The sequence below is a fragment of the Salmo trutta genome, chromosome 4, assembly GCF_901001165.1.
Source record: "Salmo trutta chromosome 4, fSalTru1.1, whole genome shotgun sequence".
Taxonomy (NCBI): domain Eukaryota; kingdom Metazoa; phylum Chordata; class Actinopteri; order Salmoniformes; family Salmonidae; genus Salmo; species Salmo trutta.
Window position 1 is genome coordinate 30,526,720 of NC_042960.1, and position 17,751 is coordinate 30,544,470.

Here is a 17,751-nt window from a genome sequence, read left to right on the forward strand (position 1 = left end):
TTATTGCGTGCCTGTAGCGTACTGCTAATGAGGCCTCCAGCTACATGTATGGCTGTGAAGGAAGGGGAGAGGGCAGAGGAGAGAGGAGGTTTTAAGCGGAGAGGTGGGGAGAGGAGAGCCCTTCTAACTACCGTCAGAGAATGATGTGGCAAGGTAGGAAAGAGAGAGGGGGAGAAGGAAGGTGTGTGCATCCGCGCATGCATGCGTGTGTCTGTACCTTGTCCCGTGTGGCTCAGTTGGTAGAGCATGGTGTTTGCAACGCTAGGGTTGTGGGTTCGATTCCCATGGTGGACCAGTATGGAGAAAACATTTATGAAATGTATGCATTCACTACTGTAAGTTGCCCTGGATAAGAGTGTCTGCTAAATTACTAAAATGTAAAATGAGCCTTTGCAAGTTGTGCCCAACACTATCTTCCTTGTGTGACAATGGCTCGCAAAATTATTATTCCTGGACCAGTTTTTCCCATGTTCAATTACAGCTGAACCTGGCCTGAGCTTTGTTCTTTACTCCTCGATAATCTTGTATGTTCATGTTCCACCGCTCTCTTCCTCTCTCCTCCCCCCCAAAGCCAGTTACACATGTAGTTTCTGCTTTTATATTTGTTGGATGACATCTCTTTAAATCTACAAATCCAATCCTCTGGCCCTGTTCGGAATCAGCCTGCAGGTACAATTCAAATTGTAAAATTCTATTCCTAAGCTCATGAATTCTATTCTCTTCTCTCTGCAGAGGGTTCATGTGATGGTTTTTACTGCAGCGTGACTTGGTTGGTCTCTCTGGGGCACTGAGTACGTAGGCCGAGTGAAGGCAAATCAAGGGAAACCCTCGCTCACTGCACGAGTGCTGCATTAAATGTTATTCTCTGTCTGTAACAAATAAGTTGTAAAGATAATGTTACAACCTGGCTCGTAGTTCGTAACAACAAAGGGGGACCATGCATGACTTAAACGTGAAAAGGAAGAAACGTATTAAACGAAATAATACATTTGGAAAAAATGACAGAAGCTGTGGACATCGGTAGGATCAGTAGTGTATGGAGCGTGTGGATGAGTGGAGAGGGTGTTGTATGGTGAGAACAGACCTGACGATCCTCCCAGCTATGCCCCCTGGCCTCCTGCAACAAGCGGACTACCAAACAGGAGATCCAGCAGACAGAGTTGGGTTCCACCACAAACCTCGAAACAAAAACAAAACAGAAACACACAAAACACACAAAAAAAATGCCTCATTACTAAACATTAGGGACCTAATCATCTCCTTCTCCCACCTCGGGATCCTAAGGAGCACTTTAAGAGGGAGAGAACGAGACACAAAACCGGGGAAGCAAGAAGGAGACAAGAGCTCTATTCTTATACAATCATTAGGCTAAACAACACACTGACCTTGGCTTGGAGCCCTTGTTAAGGACATAGAGAAAGCAATGCAGCACAGTAACAATAAAACAACAGAGATTCTGCTCAAGTCAATACACTATTAGCATAGCAGAGACTAACGCAGTAGAAACATGTCCATAAGCCAGGCTTTGGATATGGATGAATGTGTGGGCGTCAACTGCTCCTCTCTCCTCCTCCTTATCCCCTCCTTTTCACTCTTCGGCTCCCTTCTCTCTTCTTTTCTCTCTCCTCCTTTTCTCTCTCGCCAAATAGTCTTCCAGTTTTGTTTGGCACATGGCAACTGATATCGAACTTCTACTGTGAAGTCTGTGTCTCTTTTCTCGTCTCATCTCTCCATCAAACAGAGCAGAGTGCCAAAATGAGGAAGAGAGGAGTAAGACAGTGTGCTGATTTGGTGTTTCTGCAACGACTTGTGAAAAATGTAAAAGGGAATCGATTCATTATAGTCAGATAACCTTTAAACTGGGCCAGTTTATTCCCGCAGTAAGTGTTTCCTTTAAAAAGCTTATTCACTGAGAATCGTTCCTTGGCGGGTTTAAAATATGCATTAGCACACCGGTCTGATGTCAAGGCATAATAAGGAGTTTTACCACGTCGTGTGTCCCAGTAATGACTGCTTAATACAGAAGCACACATCTCCACATACCTCTCTCTCAGACACATCTCATATCACTTTTTCTTCCCCTCTTTCGTTTAATGCCGCTTTTGATTGAAGATTCTGAGGAATAGCTGATCGTTTCTACCTTTCGCACATTTGCAAATCATTCTCTCAGTTGTGATGAGGAAGATAGATGTTTCTCATTTTCTTTTCGACATGCCTGTTACATTATTGTCTGCGTGCCTGCAACGAGATACGATTGCTTTTAATGCGGACACAATGAACAGTTGTATTTTACACACTCCTATCCCACTCCAGTTGTGATGCCATCTGCTTCTAGGAACTGTGGGAGTACTGGAGGGAATAGGGTCAGTGGAACAAATAAAGAAAACCAATCAACCTAAGCAGTGTAAACAAACCACAGATAATCACAATTCAACCCCCATGTAGATACCACTGCTCCTCTGAGGATTGTGACATCAACAAAGGGAAAAAAGGGAGGAAGAGGACGATCGGAAGGAGGAAAAGAAGATGAGGGAAACCGATGTCTTCATTTAAACACTACGCTTTAATTTGATTCTGAGCAGAATGTTTCTGATGTAGCTGTGTGATTAAGGCTAGCAAAGCAGAGCAGCAGACCTAGCTGGATCAGTGCCTTGGCCCTGTCAAAAATCCTATCGCTCATCCCCATGAGCAAGGACAATGATTACTACCACCGAGTGGAGCAGAGAGAGAAGACCCTGGGACATAGAGCAGAGCTGAAGGGCATTTCCATCGAAAAGGACTCATGAGCACCAGTTCAGAGGAGCATGTCAAATTGGGTGTCAAATGAAAGCTAACAGTCTATATGTTTGGGGAATGAAGGCATAGATACATTTTTCAACCATTTTCCATCTAAAACATTTTTTTTGAAGTAAAGGCTTTGCTTTTTGGATAAACAGATGGAAAAGGGGTCTTAGAAAACATCTACCAGAAAAAGTCTTAAAAGGTATCAGAAATGTATCAAAAAACAAACATGTTGATGTAAAATCCCTGGCAACTAATATCAACACATAAATTTGGTTTTGGGGAAATTGTTTATCTTCTGTAAGTTTAAGAAATATTGCCTTGTAATTCCGTTACCAAAAAACCCACATATCTTTAAGATATGTTCTAATTTCTCTCCCTCATGAGGAGGGAGGATAATGAGAGTTCACAGAAGAAGCAAGTAATAGTAGACCTACCAATTAGTTACAGTCAGAGGCGTCATGCCCATAGAGGACACAGGGGAATGTGACCCCTCAGATTTGTCCTCCGGACCACCCCGCAGCCATCCTCATGTACTTTGTGCTCCCTCAGATTTTTGGGTGCATGACGCCCCTGGTTATAGTGATTTTACTTATATCGATTTTGTTTATGAATTATTAAGTGATTAAAACTCATAATTCCATTACCAAATTGGTAACGAAATTACCCAAAAATCAGTAATGATATTACTGCCGCTGAATTTGCTACAATGGGAAATCATAATAGTTACAAACCACAGTTGGGTCACCTGCTACCGTCCTCCTCCCTGGCATACTGTTATGTTCAGCTCATAACTATTTTCTTTGTCTTTCTGTTGACTGGTGGTCAAAACGAGTCTAGGCAACCCCTCCCTCTCTCTTTCACTCTCTGCCTCTGTCTCTCACTCTCTAGTTAATGTCACCTCTCCCTGCTCTTACTGACAGCTACCACTCTCTTTCCATTTGCCGTAACCAGCATCCTCACCCAGCGAGCTCCGACAGACACCAGGCATCCATGGACGTTGAAAAGTAGTTGACATTTGTTCAGTCCTTCCTGGCTTTGATGTTAACGGCCACAGACCGACTGGACTGGACCAAATCTGAACCTTTCATAGACATGTTTCACAAGTTTGGATATCACAGTATAGTACAGTACAGTACAGTACCGTTAGTAGAGCACAGAGTACAGTACAATACAGAACAATACAGTACAGTACTGAGTACAGTACACTACAGCACAGCACTGTACAGTCAGAACATTACATTACATTACATTACAATACAGTACAGTACAGCACAGTACTGTACAGTGAGTAGAGCACAGTAGAATACAGTCTAAATCAACACAGTAGTACAGCACAGTACAATACAGTGCAATACAATACAGTACAGTAAAGAAAGGTAGAGTATGTATATTGCTCTGTACTCTACTGTACTGAACTATACTCTGCTTTAGTGGAGCAGATATTTAACTGAGTATTTGGAAAACATGGTTGCATAAAAACCCGAGGGAGATGTTACCGTAATTCCGTTACCAAAGTTTGCATCTGCACAGTTCTTCCGCTAAATGTATTTTTGTACATTTTTCAGTGGAAATTGTTAAAAGTAGTCTATAAATTTGTATGGTTTGATAAACTTTGAAATCAATGGTTTTGTTTTGGCATACATTTTTAAGTGAAAAAACTGAGTCAAAGCGTAATTCCATTACTGCAAAATTGCCCTGAACTAGAACACCCTGGGTGCATCCAAAATGGCACTATATTTCTTCAACAGTGCACTACTTTTGACCAGAGCAAAAGTAGTGCACTATTTAGATAATAGAGTCAAATTTCAGCAGGGCCGGTGTTACGGATGGGCCTTAGGGGGCCTGACCCGTCCTACCGTACCTCCTGCCCGTTAACTGTAATGCTGTTTGCTAGAAATGGTAAGATAAATTGGCATTCCACCTGAGAAAGGTCGCCAAATCCTTGAGTAGCCTATTTACCGGCAACTTCAGGAGTGTAACGGCAGAATCTGCAAAAGCCAGCAGGAGCTGGAGGAGGATGGTTGCATCAGGTTAAGGTTTTTTTTCTTCTGGTTATCTTGATCTCTGGCTCCCTCTTGAGTCATTTGTGTCTTATTTCATCAAACAGCTTAAAGCATCAGATAAGCTCAATAGATATAGTTGATTTTATTAAAACACATAAGGTGTGTCTATATATGGAACAATATACTTTTAAAAATGTTGTCCAATCGAATGGTCGAAAGGCCAAATTAATGTCGGTCGACCAAGATTTGTTTTTGTCGGGGACAGCCCCAGAATATAGACAGTAAATGTATTGTTGTGTATGAGAATGATTGAAAGGTGCCATTTCTCCTCAATCTCCTATACACAACAATACATTCTGTGTAAGAACTGCCCTCCTAAGACTTTTCACACCTTCTGCAGCCCCCAGCCAATTTGTTGACTAATCTTTCCATTTCAGAAGCAGCTCCCAATGTCCCTCATTGTCTCTAAGTACCTTCTAAAAAGTGTGAAATGGTAACACCACAACCATCTCTTTCCAGCAGACACGCAGAACCAGCAAATCTTCTGCAAGAGGACCAGAAAGTTGGTAGTTGAGGTCTACGAGCCTATTGCCCCGTAGAACTCACTTCCTTCATCATGAAGTGTTTTGAGAGGCTAGTTAAGGATCATGTCACCTATACCTTACCTGACACCCTAGACCCACTTAAACTTGCATACCGCCCCAATGGGTCCAATCCCCTCCTGTACTCCCTGTTCAACCATGACTGTGTGGCCACGCACACCTCCAACTCAATCATTCATTTTGCAGATGACTCAACAGTAGTAGGCCTGATTACTAACAATGATGAGACAGCCTACAGGGAGGAGGTGAGGGCCCTCGCGGAGTGGTGCCAGGAAAATAACCTCTCCCTCAACGTCAACAAAACGAAGGAGCTGATCGTTGACTTGAGGAAACAGCAGAGGGAGCACGCCCCTATCCACATTGACTGGACCGCAGTGGAGAAGGTGAAAAGCTTAAAGTTCCTTGGCATACACATCACTGACAAACTGAAATGGTCCACCCACACAGACAGTGTGGTGAAGAAGGAGCAACAGTATCTCTTCAACCTAAGGAGGCTGAAGAAATTTGGCTTGTCACCTAAAACCCTCACACACTTTTACAGATGCACAATTGAAACCATCCTGTCGGGATGTGTCACCGCCTGGTATAGCAACTGCACCGCCCTCAACCGCAGGGCTCTCCAGAGGGTGGTGCGGTCTGCCCAACGCATCACCGGGGGCACACTGCTTGCCCTCCAGGACACCTACAGCACCCGATGTCACAGGAAGGCCAAAAAGATCATCAAGGACATCAACCACCCGAGCCACGGCCTGTTCACCCCGCTATCATCCAGAAGGAGAGGTCAGTACAGGTGTATCAAAGCTGGGATCGAGAGACTGAACAACAGCTTCTATCTCAAGGCCATCAGACTGTTAAATCACTAGCCGGCTACCACCCGGTTACTCAACCCTGCACCTTAGAGGCTGCTGCCCTATATACATAGATATGGAATCACTGGTCACTTTAACAATGGAACACTAGTCACTTTAATAATGTTTACATACTGCTTTACTAATTTTGTATGTATATACTGTATTCTATTCTACTGTATTTTAGTCAATGCCACTCCGACATTGCTCGTCCTAATATTTATATATTTCTTTATTCCATTCTTTCACTTTTAGATGTGTGTGTATTGTTGTGAATTGTTAGACACTACTGCACTGTTGGAGCTAGGAACACAAGCATTTCGCTACACCCGCAATAACATCTGCTAAATATGTGTATGTGATCAATAAAATATTATTTGATTTGATTTGTGGATACAGGAGTCTCATAAAGTGCAGTTGCAGTTGGTCCATTTAATTGAGAAAATGCTCTGTTATAACATAAATAAAAAAAATTCTCCATGAAGTAATACAACAAAGTGTACACTTCCATCTTGTCTAGTCTTCTCTCATTGATCGAGACAGGTGGGTGTCCACCCCAAAGTGCTGCATGTCATGACAACAGACACCTTTCCCGATCAATGAGAGAAGAATTGAAATAGACAAGAAAATAAAATCTGTTATGTCATGACGTTTTTTATCCAGCGTGTACTTTACTCACATAAAAATGTTGGATGGAAACCTGGTTAATGTCAAGCCATTTTGAGGATGCTGGAATTATATTCTGGACTAATATGCTCATGCCTACAGGAGACTTTTGAAGAAGTCTAATCAAACTAAAACATTGTGACTGGTTGTGTTTATGCCACATATATAAAAGATAAATGACAAATATGGAGGCTAAATTGAAGCTTTTGGATCTAGATGTGCAAGGAATAGCCACTCGGATTGGAGACGAGGCAGAGCGCAAGTTAAGCTATCTTGAATAACTGGGCCCGCTGGGAGCATATGTGGCCAAATTATTATAGGACGACTTGGGAGAATGATGATCTGCAACAGGAAGCGCATCTCAGTATCAGAAGTAAAAAATACAGCCAGACTGGCCTGCTACTGTGTCTTTCTAGACCTTATACACTGTCGAGAGTCGACCCACAACTGATCCAAATGGAATTAAATATTCAAATCCCACGGCTTTGCGCTGTTATTCAAATGGCATGTTCACTGCAGCCTAGAGTAGAATTTTGTACTCACTTAAAAACAATATGCAATTGTAGGCTAGTCTAGGTAGGATAATTGTATTGTCCCTAAAGCTGCGTGTTTGACGTCTTTACTGGTCTTTCATGCGCAATGATGCACCTGGCCTCTCCGCTGCCTATCAGCTATTCTTATTTGTTCTTGTGGATTGGTATTGAAAATGAATGCAGCTTTTAATGCTTTTATGTGTGTATGATTGCTGCTTAGCCTATTGCAGATCTGGACAAACGATCCACCTACCACTATTGGCACTATGAATCGTGGAAAGATGGCAGGATAGACCGTTAGTTAGACTGGTAGACTATACTTGTGGTATAGTTAAGCAATAAGGAATGATGGGGTGTGGTAAATGGCCAATATACCACAGCTAAGGGCTGTTCTTACGCACAACCCAACGCGGAGTGCCTGGATACAGCCCTTAGGCATGGTATATTGGACATAAACCATAAACCCCCGAGGTGCCTTATTACTATTATAAACTGGTTATCAACGTAATTAAAGCAGTAAAAATTTATGTTTTGTCATACCCGTGGTATACGGTCTGATATACCACGGCTGTCAGCCAATCAGCATTCAGGGCTCGAACCACCCAGTTAATAATAAAAGTTTGCGTGCAGAAAAGCATAGTGCATACGGGAAGTACCAAAACACCTTGATATAGGGGAGGCTCATGCAAGCAGATGGGTGGAATAAATTATATAGTAAAACCTGCAAAATAGTCAATGTAAACAAGGGAAAAAACACACTACTTTCCCCTGTGCCCAGTGAAAAAACGCACAACCCTCCCCTGTGCCCAATGAAAAAACGCACAACCCTCCCCTGTGCCCAATGAAAAATCACACAACCCTCCCCTGTGCCCAATGAAAAAACACACAACCCTCCCCTGTGCCCAATGAAAAAACACACAACCCTCCCCTGTGCCCAATGAAAAATCACACAACCCTCCCCTGTGCCCAATGAAAAAACACACAACCCTCCCCTGTGCCCAATGAAAAAACACAAAACCCTCCCCTGTGCCCAATGAAAAAACACACAACCCTCCCCTGTGCCCAATGAAAAAACACACAACCCTCCCCTGTGCCCAGTGAAAAAACACACAACCCTCCCCTGTGCCCAATGAAAAAACACAAAACCCTCCCCTGTGCCCAATGAAAAAACACACAACCCTCCCCTGTGCCCAGTGAAAAAACACACAACCCTCCCCTGTGTCCAATGAAAAAACACAAAAGCCTCCCCTGTGCCCAATGAAAAAACACACAACACTCCCCTGTGTCCAGTGAAAAAACACACAACCCTCCCCTGTGCCCAATGAAAAAACACACAACCCTCCCGAAAGTAAAATAAAGTTAGACAACGTTCCCCTATTCTGGAAAAATCTATCCAACACTCACCCAGCCTCGATCATTTTTTAAATATTTGTATTTATTAGGGATCCCCATCATGATCTGAGGATCCCATATATCTAGTGGAAACTTCATTTTTTAAAAATCTGTCTGTCCTGAGCGCACTGGCACGGGAAAAAACACACAACCCTCCCCTGTTCCCAATGAAAAAACATTCCATCTTGGGCCCGGAATAGGCTAGTTGATAGAATGTAGCAAATTTGCTATGGCAGCTTCAGGCAGCAGGACCTGATTGATTGATTTGATACAATGTTGCACTTCACTAGCAATAGCTCAAGTCAAGACAGATAGAAAGGGAGGCAGACAGGTGAAGTAGAGAGAATGAAAGAGATTGAAAGAAACATCATTTTCCGTTTTTATTTGTCGGCTTTAGGCCTATATATTTTACTTTGTTGACTATGGAAGTTATAGGCCTACTGCTGCTAAGGCCTATAGGCTATCACATTTTTTTTTTACCTGCCAATGGATCATGGTGTATCAATGATCAGAGGATTTTTATCATTTTAATTAAGATTTGTATCATTAACCATGTGACAATGATTTTGAGAAACAAAAACGTTATTGTTGAAATGAAACTGTTCCACAAAAATGTGCATATAGAAATAATCAGAACTGGCACTCAGATCTTCACAAATGGATGGTAGGATAAATTGTAAGCTTCCCCAAACTTGAAACTCATGCTCCACCTATATTCTTTACTATAACACCCATATAAAATCAAGCATGTGCACACTGTTAGGAATTGAGAATATGGTCAAGGGGTGGAGAAATGCTAAATGCAAAATAGAAGGCAAACAACTTTGATATATTAAAAATGTAATAGACAAAGACAGACAAATGTATACGGGAAGAAAGACACGTTCTTCTAAGAGGTTTGCAGCAAATCACTCCCTCCAGAGGGGAGGGCAGACCTAAATACTGTTGCCTTATCTGGTCGCTGTTTCACCCTTCTGTGCCTGGTGCCAAAACATTAAATCAAGGCTGAGACCTAGGGGTTGAATAGACTATACATTTGACACATCTTAATCACTTAACCTGTTATGGATAGGGGGCAGTATTTTCACGGCCGGATAAAAAACGTACCCGATTTAATCTGTTTATTACTCCTGCCCAGAAACTAGAATATGCATATAATTGTTTGATTTGGATAGAAAACACCCTAAAGTTTCTAAAACTGTTTGAATGGTGTCTGTGAGTATAATAGAACTCACATGGCAGGCCAAAACCTGAGAAGATTCCAAACAGGAAGTGCCCTCTCTGACCATTTCTTGGCCTTCTTTATTCTCTTTATTGAAAACAGAGGATCTCTGCTGTAATGTGACACTTTCTAAGGCTCCCATAGGCTCTCAGAAGGCGCCAGAACGTTGAATGATGACTCTGCAGTCCATGGCTGAAAAACAGTAGCGCATTTGGATAGTGGTCGATCTGAGAACAATGAGACGGGTTCCCGCGTGCACGTGAAGAGTCCATTTTACATTTTCAGTCTTTGAACGAAAACAACGACTCCCGGTCGGAATATTATCGCTATTTTACGAGAAAAATCACATAAAAATTGATTTTAAACAGCGTTTGACACGCTTCGAAGTACGGTAATGGAATATTTTGAATTTTTTTGTCACGATATGCGCCGGCGCGTCACCCTTCGTTACCCTTCGGATAGTGTCTTGAACGCACGAACAAAACGTGCGTTTTCTATCCAAATCTACCAATTATATGCATATCATAGCTTCTGGGCCTGAGTAACAGGCAGTTTACTTTGGGCAAGCTTTTCATCCGGACGTCAAAATACTACCGACAAGCCCAACTTTATTCATCTTAAATTTATACAATTAACTTTTCTCAGTATGGTCCCTGTTTGTTCTTGTCTTATACTGTCACGAGTGGCATGTTAATGACAGGTCGGTAGGCCTATTTCAATACATTTTTTAAGTCTAGATTACTATATATTTCCCAGTGTGAAGACCCCCACAATCAACCCAATACCCCAAATAAACAATTTTGGCAATTCCAAATAAATTACGGGCAGGCTTGACTCCCCCCTCCCCTCCTGACACTAAACCAATCATCTCTTCAATTCTTCTTTCCGATAATTTACAGTTCAGAACTCACAACAACACAAATGAAACCTATGGCTGTCAGAGTGGGTGGCCCTTGATGTAGTCCCGATGTCAATATCTGGGGGACAGTCTGTTTTTCCCAACCAGACGATCTCTCACCTGAGCTGCTGCAACCATCCTTTGTGCTCCATTCGGCCTCATCCCTTTTTGGTGCACCAGCAGTATGAGAGAAGTTTAGATGGGATCTTTCCATGCTCGGTCTCAGGACGACTCATGCAGCACTCCTGAGAGAAATGCAGTCGGTATCTTTGACACAGGTTGCAGGCTCGGACTCAGGTCTCGGGTAATAGTCATTAGGCACAGGGCCATCGCGGGTGCCGTAACTTCAGCCGGTTAGAGGGGGTGAAGCTCACACTGATCAAATGATCCCTTCCATGTTTTAGATTCCATCCAAGGTCACTATTGCCATAACCTCAAGGGAAGACAAACCAAAACAACACTTTTGGGCATTTCTGATTCAGGAATTCAAGACAGACTATTCACTGCATGACTAATTATTACATTTTCAAATTAATACAAATGTCTAAAACAAATGTCTGTACTTCAGACTCATCATATAAAAACATTTCAAGCATTCTTTGTAGCAGGTTTACATTGTTTTTCAGTATACTGTATTTCTCATCAGGAGAACTTACATCTGTGAAACCACATTTTTTTATTTGTGTGTCCTTTAATGTCCATCCTTTCACACCTGTGAAGAACCTACTAAAACCAAATAAAAAGACCACACACAATATTTCAGACACGGTATTAACACCACTAACAAATATTCATGTGGCCTTTCTTAATTTGGGAGCTCCCTTAACAGCTGGATTCAGGTACCTTTACACCTGCAGAATTTCACTAACTGCTCTCCCAAGACAGCAGGCCTCCTTGGTTTCCCAGCCTTATCTAGCTTGTTTCCCTGACCTAAAACTCCACCCATCCGCCTGGCTCGCCGTTCACGTCCCGCCACTCTTTATCCATTTTTACATGTGTTTCAGAATGTTTGGATAACAAGTAACTTTGTTCCACCGTGCCGAAAGATGCAGAGAACATCAAACAGGGGGGAAATGGGAGAGAATCTTTTCATTAACTATAACAACTTTACTTTGCATAAATCAGCATAAATTTTCATAGGCTTAATGCCATATGAATGTAGGGGTGTACAGTTTGCTACTGTGATGCTACTATTTCTTTCCCCAAGGCACTGTTAGTTAAGTAACCCATATCTTTCAGAAGGGTAGGTTTAATTCCATCTTATTTACATGCCTTGCATTCACACTCCAAAGCCATCAACATTACTTCATTTTTGCTTTTGGCTTTGCATTTCTTCAGCCCTGACCAACAGGCTATTATACTGGTCCGGGACATTACATTCTTCCCATCCAATTCATCCTTGCTCAGGTCTTCAGAGACCCCTTATCGTCGCTTGTATTTTAGTTTGTATTCATGTCATTTGTTCCCATTTGCCGCATTTCATAAAGCAAGTATTCATTTTCTATGCAATTTCGGGGGACAAACAGGCCATTCTTATTTCTGGAAGCCATTGTTTTCTCTTTAGACTTGAGAATCTATCGAAATATAACAATCATTTACCAAAGAGTAGCTTGCCCTTATCTTAATGCGCTGATTCTTCCGCTTGAAATCTATCTTTAAATCAATGTAACCATAATTCTGTAAAAAGCAATTAACGTTCATCCAATGGAAACAATTATACGGTCTAATACCAGAGCCACATTGTTATATTTGACATAAATTAAATCCTGGAATTTGTGGTGCTTTAACACTAAAAGTTGAGCTTCGGTGGTGATATTAAATCACCATATTATGAGAGAGGAGGAACAGATTTCTCTCCTCTGCTACACAGAGGGGATGGTAACCTTCGTCGTCACTTTCCTGATCCGACATATACTTTATAATTTCCTCCCCGCTAGCTAACTATTGACAACAAAAGTATCAGCAACAATTAACAATATCTAGTAGTATTGGGGAATCACTTTACAATTAGGCTACATTACATTTACATTACATAAAATGTACTTTACATTTACAATTAGGCTATAGACAGTAACACATATGTATCGCCGCGCTCTGCGCTGCTCTTACTTAAACTATATGAGTCACACTCATTCAACGGCTCAACATATGCCACTATCTATCACAGTAGACTGCAGCATTCATTTAGTATGATGTGTTTGGTTTGGTATCGTTATATAAGACTGATGGCTACTTAAGGTAAAATGAAAGAGGAGTGGATGAGTGGGTGAATGACGCGAACGTCTAGCAACTCAAAGGTTGTGAGTTTGAATATCATCATGGAAAACTTTCTCATTTTCGCTAATTAGCAACTTTTCAACTACTTACTGCTTTTCATCTACTTTGCAACTGTTATGTTTGTTCCTTGTATAATGACAAACCAGGGTGTAGGCTTAACTACTTTTAATGAACATATACTTCAGCTAGAAAAGTCCTTGTTTAGCCATGCAAGCTTTGTTCAACCACCTGCCCCCCCCCCCGCATAGCATGCTGGGTAACGTATTCTAAATGTTATTAACATATAATGCTGCAACCACTTAGCATGTTAGCTAAGCCTAACCCTAACCTTAACCATTTTAGCTAACCCTTGACCTAACCCTAACCGTAGCTCTTTTAGCTAACCCTTCCCCTAACCTAACCTTAACCCTTTAACCTAACTCCTAAACTTAACCCTAACCTTAACCCTAACCCCTAACCCTAACCCATAACCTTGCTAACGTTAGCAAAATAGCTAACATTAGCCACCTAGCTAGAATTCGTAACATATAATACAAATTGTAATTCGGAACATTTCATACGAAATGTGTGATGCACATCCACAAATGAATACATACCATACCAAACATAACACATCCTACTAAATGGAGTGTCTCGGATTTACGTAGGCCTACGGAATAATACGAAATGCTCAGGTTGCTCAGCCATGTCATTCTGATGGAGTTTCAATTGAATCATTCCCTCTAGCTACCATAATTGTATTGCAATACACTCAGGGGTGAAAGTAGATTTAATTTATTCCTGGTACGGGACCGCCTATGTGTGCACGCGCGTGCACCCAAAAAAATGAATGGGCCCAACAGCCCCTGCTCTGGACGTTCTGCTGCCCTTGGACTCCAACAAAGGCTCCAACAAAGCCCTATTGTTGTTAGTGAAGTCGAATTAAAATGAAGACAAGTGTTGAAATGAATTACTTTCAGCACCATTTGCTGTCCACCTCTGTTTGATTATGCCGCAGCCGCTCCAAAGCTGATGTCTTGCCCGCTTGCCTTTTTAGATGTCTTTCTCCTGCGCTCTCTCTCCTCATTAATAAGTTAATGATTTAAAAAGTGTCTGTCTCATGACATTGTAATAGGCTATATTTGGTCTCCTGTCTATGGGCTACAGAAAAACCACATAGACTACTACTCTTTCTACCGTACGTCATTTATTTAAAATACATTTTATAGCCAGTTGATCGAGCGGCGCAGCGCTGCGTCTCTCCAACAGCACCCCGGAGAGGCGCGCTGGGCATGGACAAGCTAAATATTTTGCGCACTTGCCTTTGGCAAAGTGGCTACTGGTTATCATGGGGTGGCATCAGCGCTCACCTAAATAGCCCTCATGTCACTGGGTGAGTGAAGCTATCGTTGTTTTGGGGCAGAATATTGTGAGGCGTTATGTGTTGTTGGAGGTGCGTCTTGGCCAGTTTAGCTCGGAAAAGCCTGCCCTCATCAAACTGCTGCTCTAGGTGGCTGCCTAATGGGCGGGCTGGCCGAGGGGGCCTAAACATAGAATTTTATTTACAATCCCTATTAATTCAATAGCATCTCTGTGGGTCTATTCATAATGATTTGTTATTTAACTTTTAAATTGTGTTACCTTTTATCGTGGCATAAACACATCCAGTCATTATGTTTTCATGTGATTGTCAAACAATCCCTTCAAAAGGCTTTTACTAGGCTACCCGCGCACGTTCAACTGATTCGTTCTGGCACCGGCCCTGTATTTCAGACACATCCCCTGTTATGGGAGAACCCCCTGCTCTGTGACTGTGACTCTGTGCCCTGCAATTCCCCCACACCCTGCTGTGTCTCCTGCTCCACGCCTGTGCACCTCCCATATCTGATTCCAGAGGTGTGCCCCTGTTGCCAGTAGCAACACAGTGTCAGACTGAAGTCCCAGCCACTCGCTGTGTTCTAATTAGGGATTCAACCTCTACCAGCAGCAGAACCTTCTCATGGTGACAAATAAACAGCTGTGTCTCTATTCATCCTGACCTAAACAAACAAACAAACAGCCCTGCAGCCTGGTGGTGGCGGTGGGACACTTGACTGCGTAGGCATATACGCAGAGTAGTCATTTAGGAGAAACCCTGTCCCAATAACACTCCATAACCCCATGCAAGCAGATCTATATGGGCTATAGCTACAGCCAGTGGCGACCCGTCATTCAGGGCAGGTGGGACATGCCTGTTTTGCATGTCATTTTGGTGTTAATACCTGTCACATATCAGTTTGCAAACAATGTAAAAAAGAAATGAGATACTAAAGCCGCATTCAAACATGGTCCCTTTTTTGCTTTCTTGAGTAAGGCAGCTCTAAAATGCAGGTGTTTCAGCCTAGCTCAGTGCTTTATGTGGTGGAGGGGCAGCCTGTGGAAAATACAGAGCATAGGGGTTGGTAATGTTTTCTAGTTGAGCCATGATTGGCTCAGTGTTCTGTCACTCATGGGGACACTACATCACTGCAAAATCTACAGGGAGAGCTCAAAAATTCAAGCCCCTTGGGTGCTGCCATAGATTTACATTAGATGTGCACATCCAAGAAGGCTCAAGGTCATTGGCCACAGATAAAATTATGTCAAATCACCTTATATCTACCGTAGCTTTGATTGGACTGATCATGTCAACATCATACTTTCAAAATCTTAGCTAGCAAGCTAGACAAGCAGTGATTATCATGAATCAAGTCGACAATCTACTGGCAAATCCTTTTCAATCCTTGTCATATGAAGATAAATGGTAGATAAAATGAATTGGTGCATATCAGCCATTGGATATAAACATTTTAATTTAAATTGTATTTTATTTAACCTTCTAACTAGGCAAGTCAGTTAAGAACACATTCTTATTTACAATGATGGCCTACAACATTACACGTTACAAGTTGGAAATTGCAAATTCAACAATGAGTGATTTGGAAGGAATCAGTGGCTGACTGCAAGCTTTGCAAAGCAATCACTAGCCTGCTATTCAGTGGAGAGGGTGTGTGGTCCAAGTCTGGGTTTAAGGGTCTCTTTCCCAAGCTTAAAAGGATAAACATTCACATGCAACACCATGGGCCAGAAAAGTTTGAATACATTGGCCATCCTGTCAATCTAGCAAGACTTCTGCCGTGTTCAAAACAACTGGAAACTCGGAACTGGGAAACCTCAGACTTCAGTGAGTTCAAGACAACTGGGAACTTGGAAAAAAATGAGCTCCGACTGGGAAAATACATTTTGAACGGTCATCCATCTCTGAATTCCAAGTCGGGAACTCAGGCCTCTTTCCGGCCTGAAGATCACTGACGTCATGATTCAACCTTGTTTTTTTCCGAGTTCCCAGTTGTCTTGAAAGCACCGTAAATGCAGAGAATGCCAGACTTTGATGACAAAGTTTGATGACAAAATGTGCCCATAAGAAGGACTGTGCCCAGAAAATGTGCCCACCTCCTTCCTGTTCAAGTGAGCACAACACAAGGTCAGTCCAAAAATGTATTGTATGCTGCTGCATAAATTATGTAATATGCCAGGGAGATATGTATACTGTAGCTGAGAAAGTAATACAAAGTGTATGTTGTGTAGTAAGCTGTTAGTAGCCCATGTGCCTCACCCTAATAATTTGGTCCATTTCTCCCTCATAACTTAGCCTACTGTTCTGATGCACATGTACCCTATAGCCTGTTTCAGAGAAATATTATAAGAGCTTTCATTGTCTGCTTATCTGCCCCCTTTATTTATCCTACAGTTCAGACTTGGTGTACAGGGAGAATACTGTAAGAACTGCCCATGTTCTGAATTATGTTATATTGAGTACGTCCTTCTTAGCGCGCTCATTAATGTTTTAATTGAAATTACGGATTGCCTCTAATCCGCTCATTGTTCCCTTATGCCATAGTTTGTACATCTCATTTGTCAGTAAAAGCCACATTTGTTTAAGCAAGTCAGCCATATTAGCTATGTTTTTTAAAAATGCAGTAAATGAGTCTGAATGAACTGTTTCGCTGCCAGACAAGGCTTTGCTGATAGCCAGGTGTAGCAGTGGTAAGGATTCACTCCATTGTGCTGAGAAGAAAGCTCTGCTGTTGGGACAGCTTTATGTAAGCCCTAACAGTTTGTGGGCACCTGTTGTCACCGCTATAGTGTAATTAATGTATTGTTTAGTGTTGTGTTGTGTAGTGGCTTTGCTGGCAAGCATCTAAACATTTTTTGGGGAAGTTTGTCCCACCAAGATTTACATGCTAAAATCGCCACTAGCTACAGCTACAGCTACGGCTAAATTAAATGCCAACAGGAATAATATGGAGTGCCGGTGGTATATCTGGGCCATATAGCCGCTAAAATTCGGTTTCATTTGGAAACACAGTAGTTCAGCCTAGTTTGGCCGAAACAAATTCTGACAGAGACAGATTAAGGCAAATTTATTCCACATTGTGCAAAGGACCATGGGTATCCTGTGGTGGAGTCTGTCGTTAGTCATCTATTATCTGATCCTCCAGGTTGTTTTTCTTACAGGTCTTATTGGC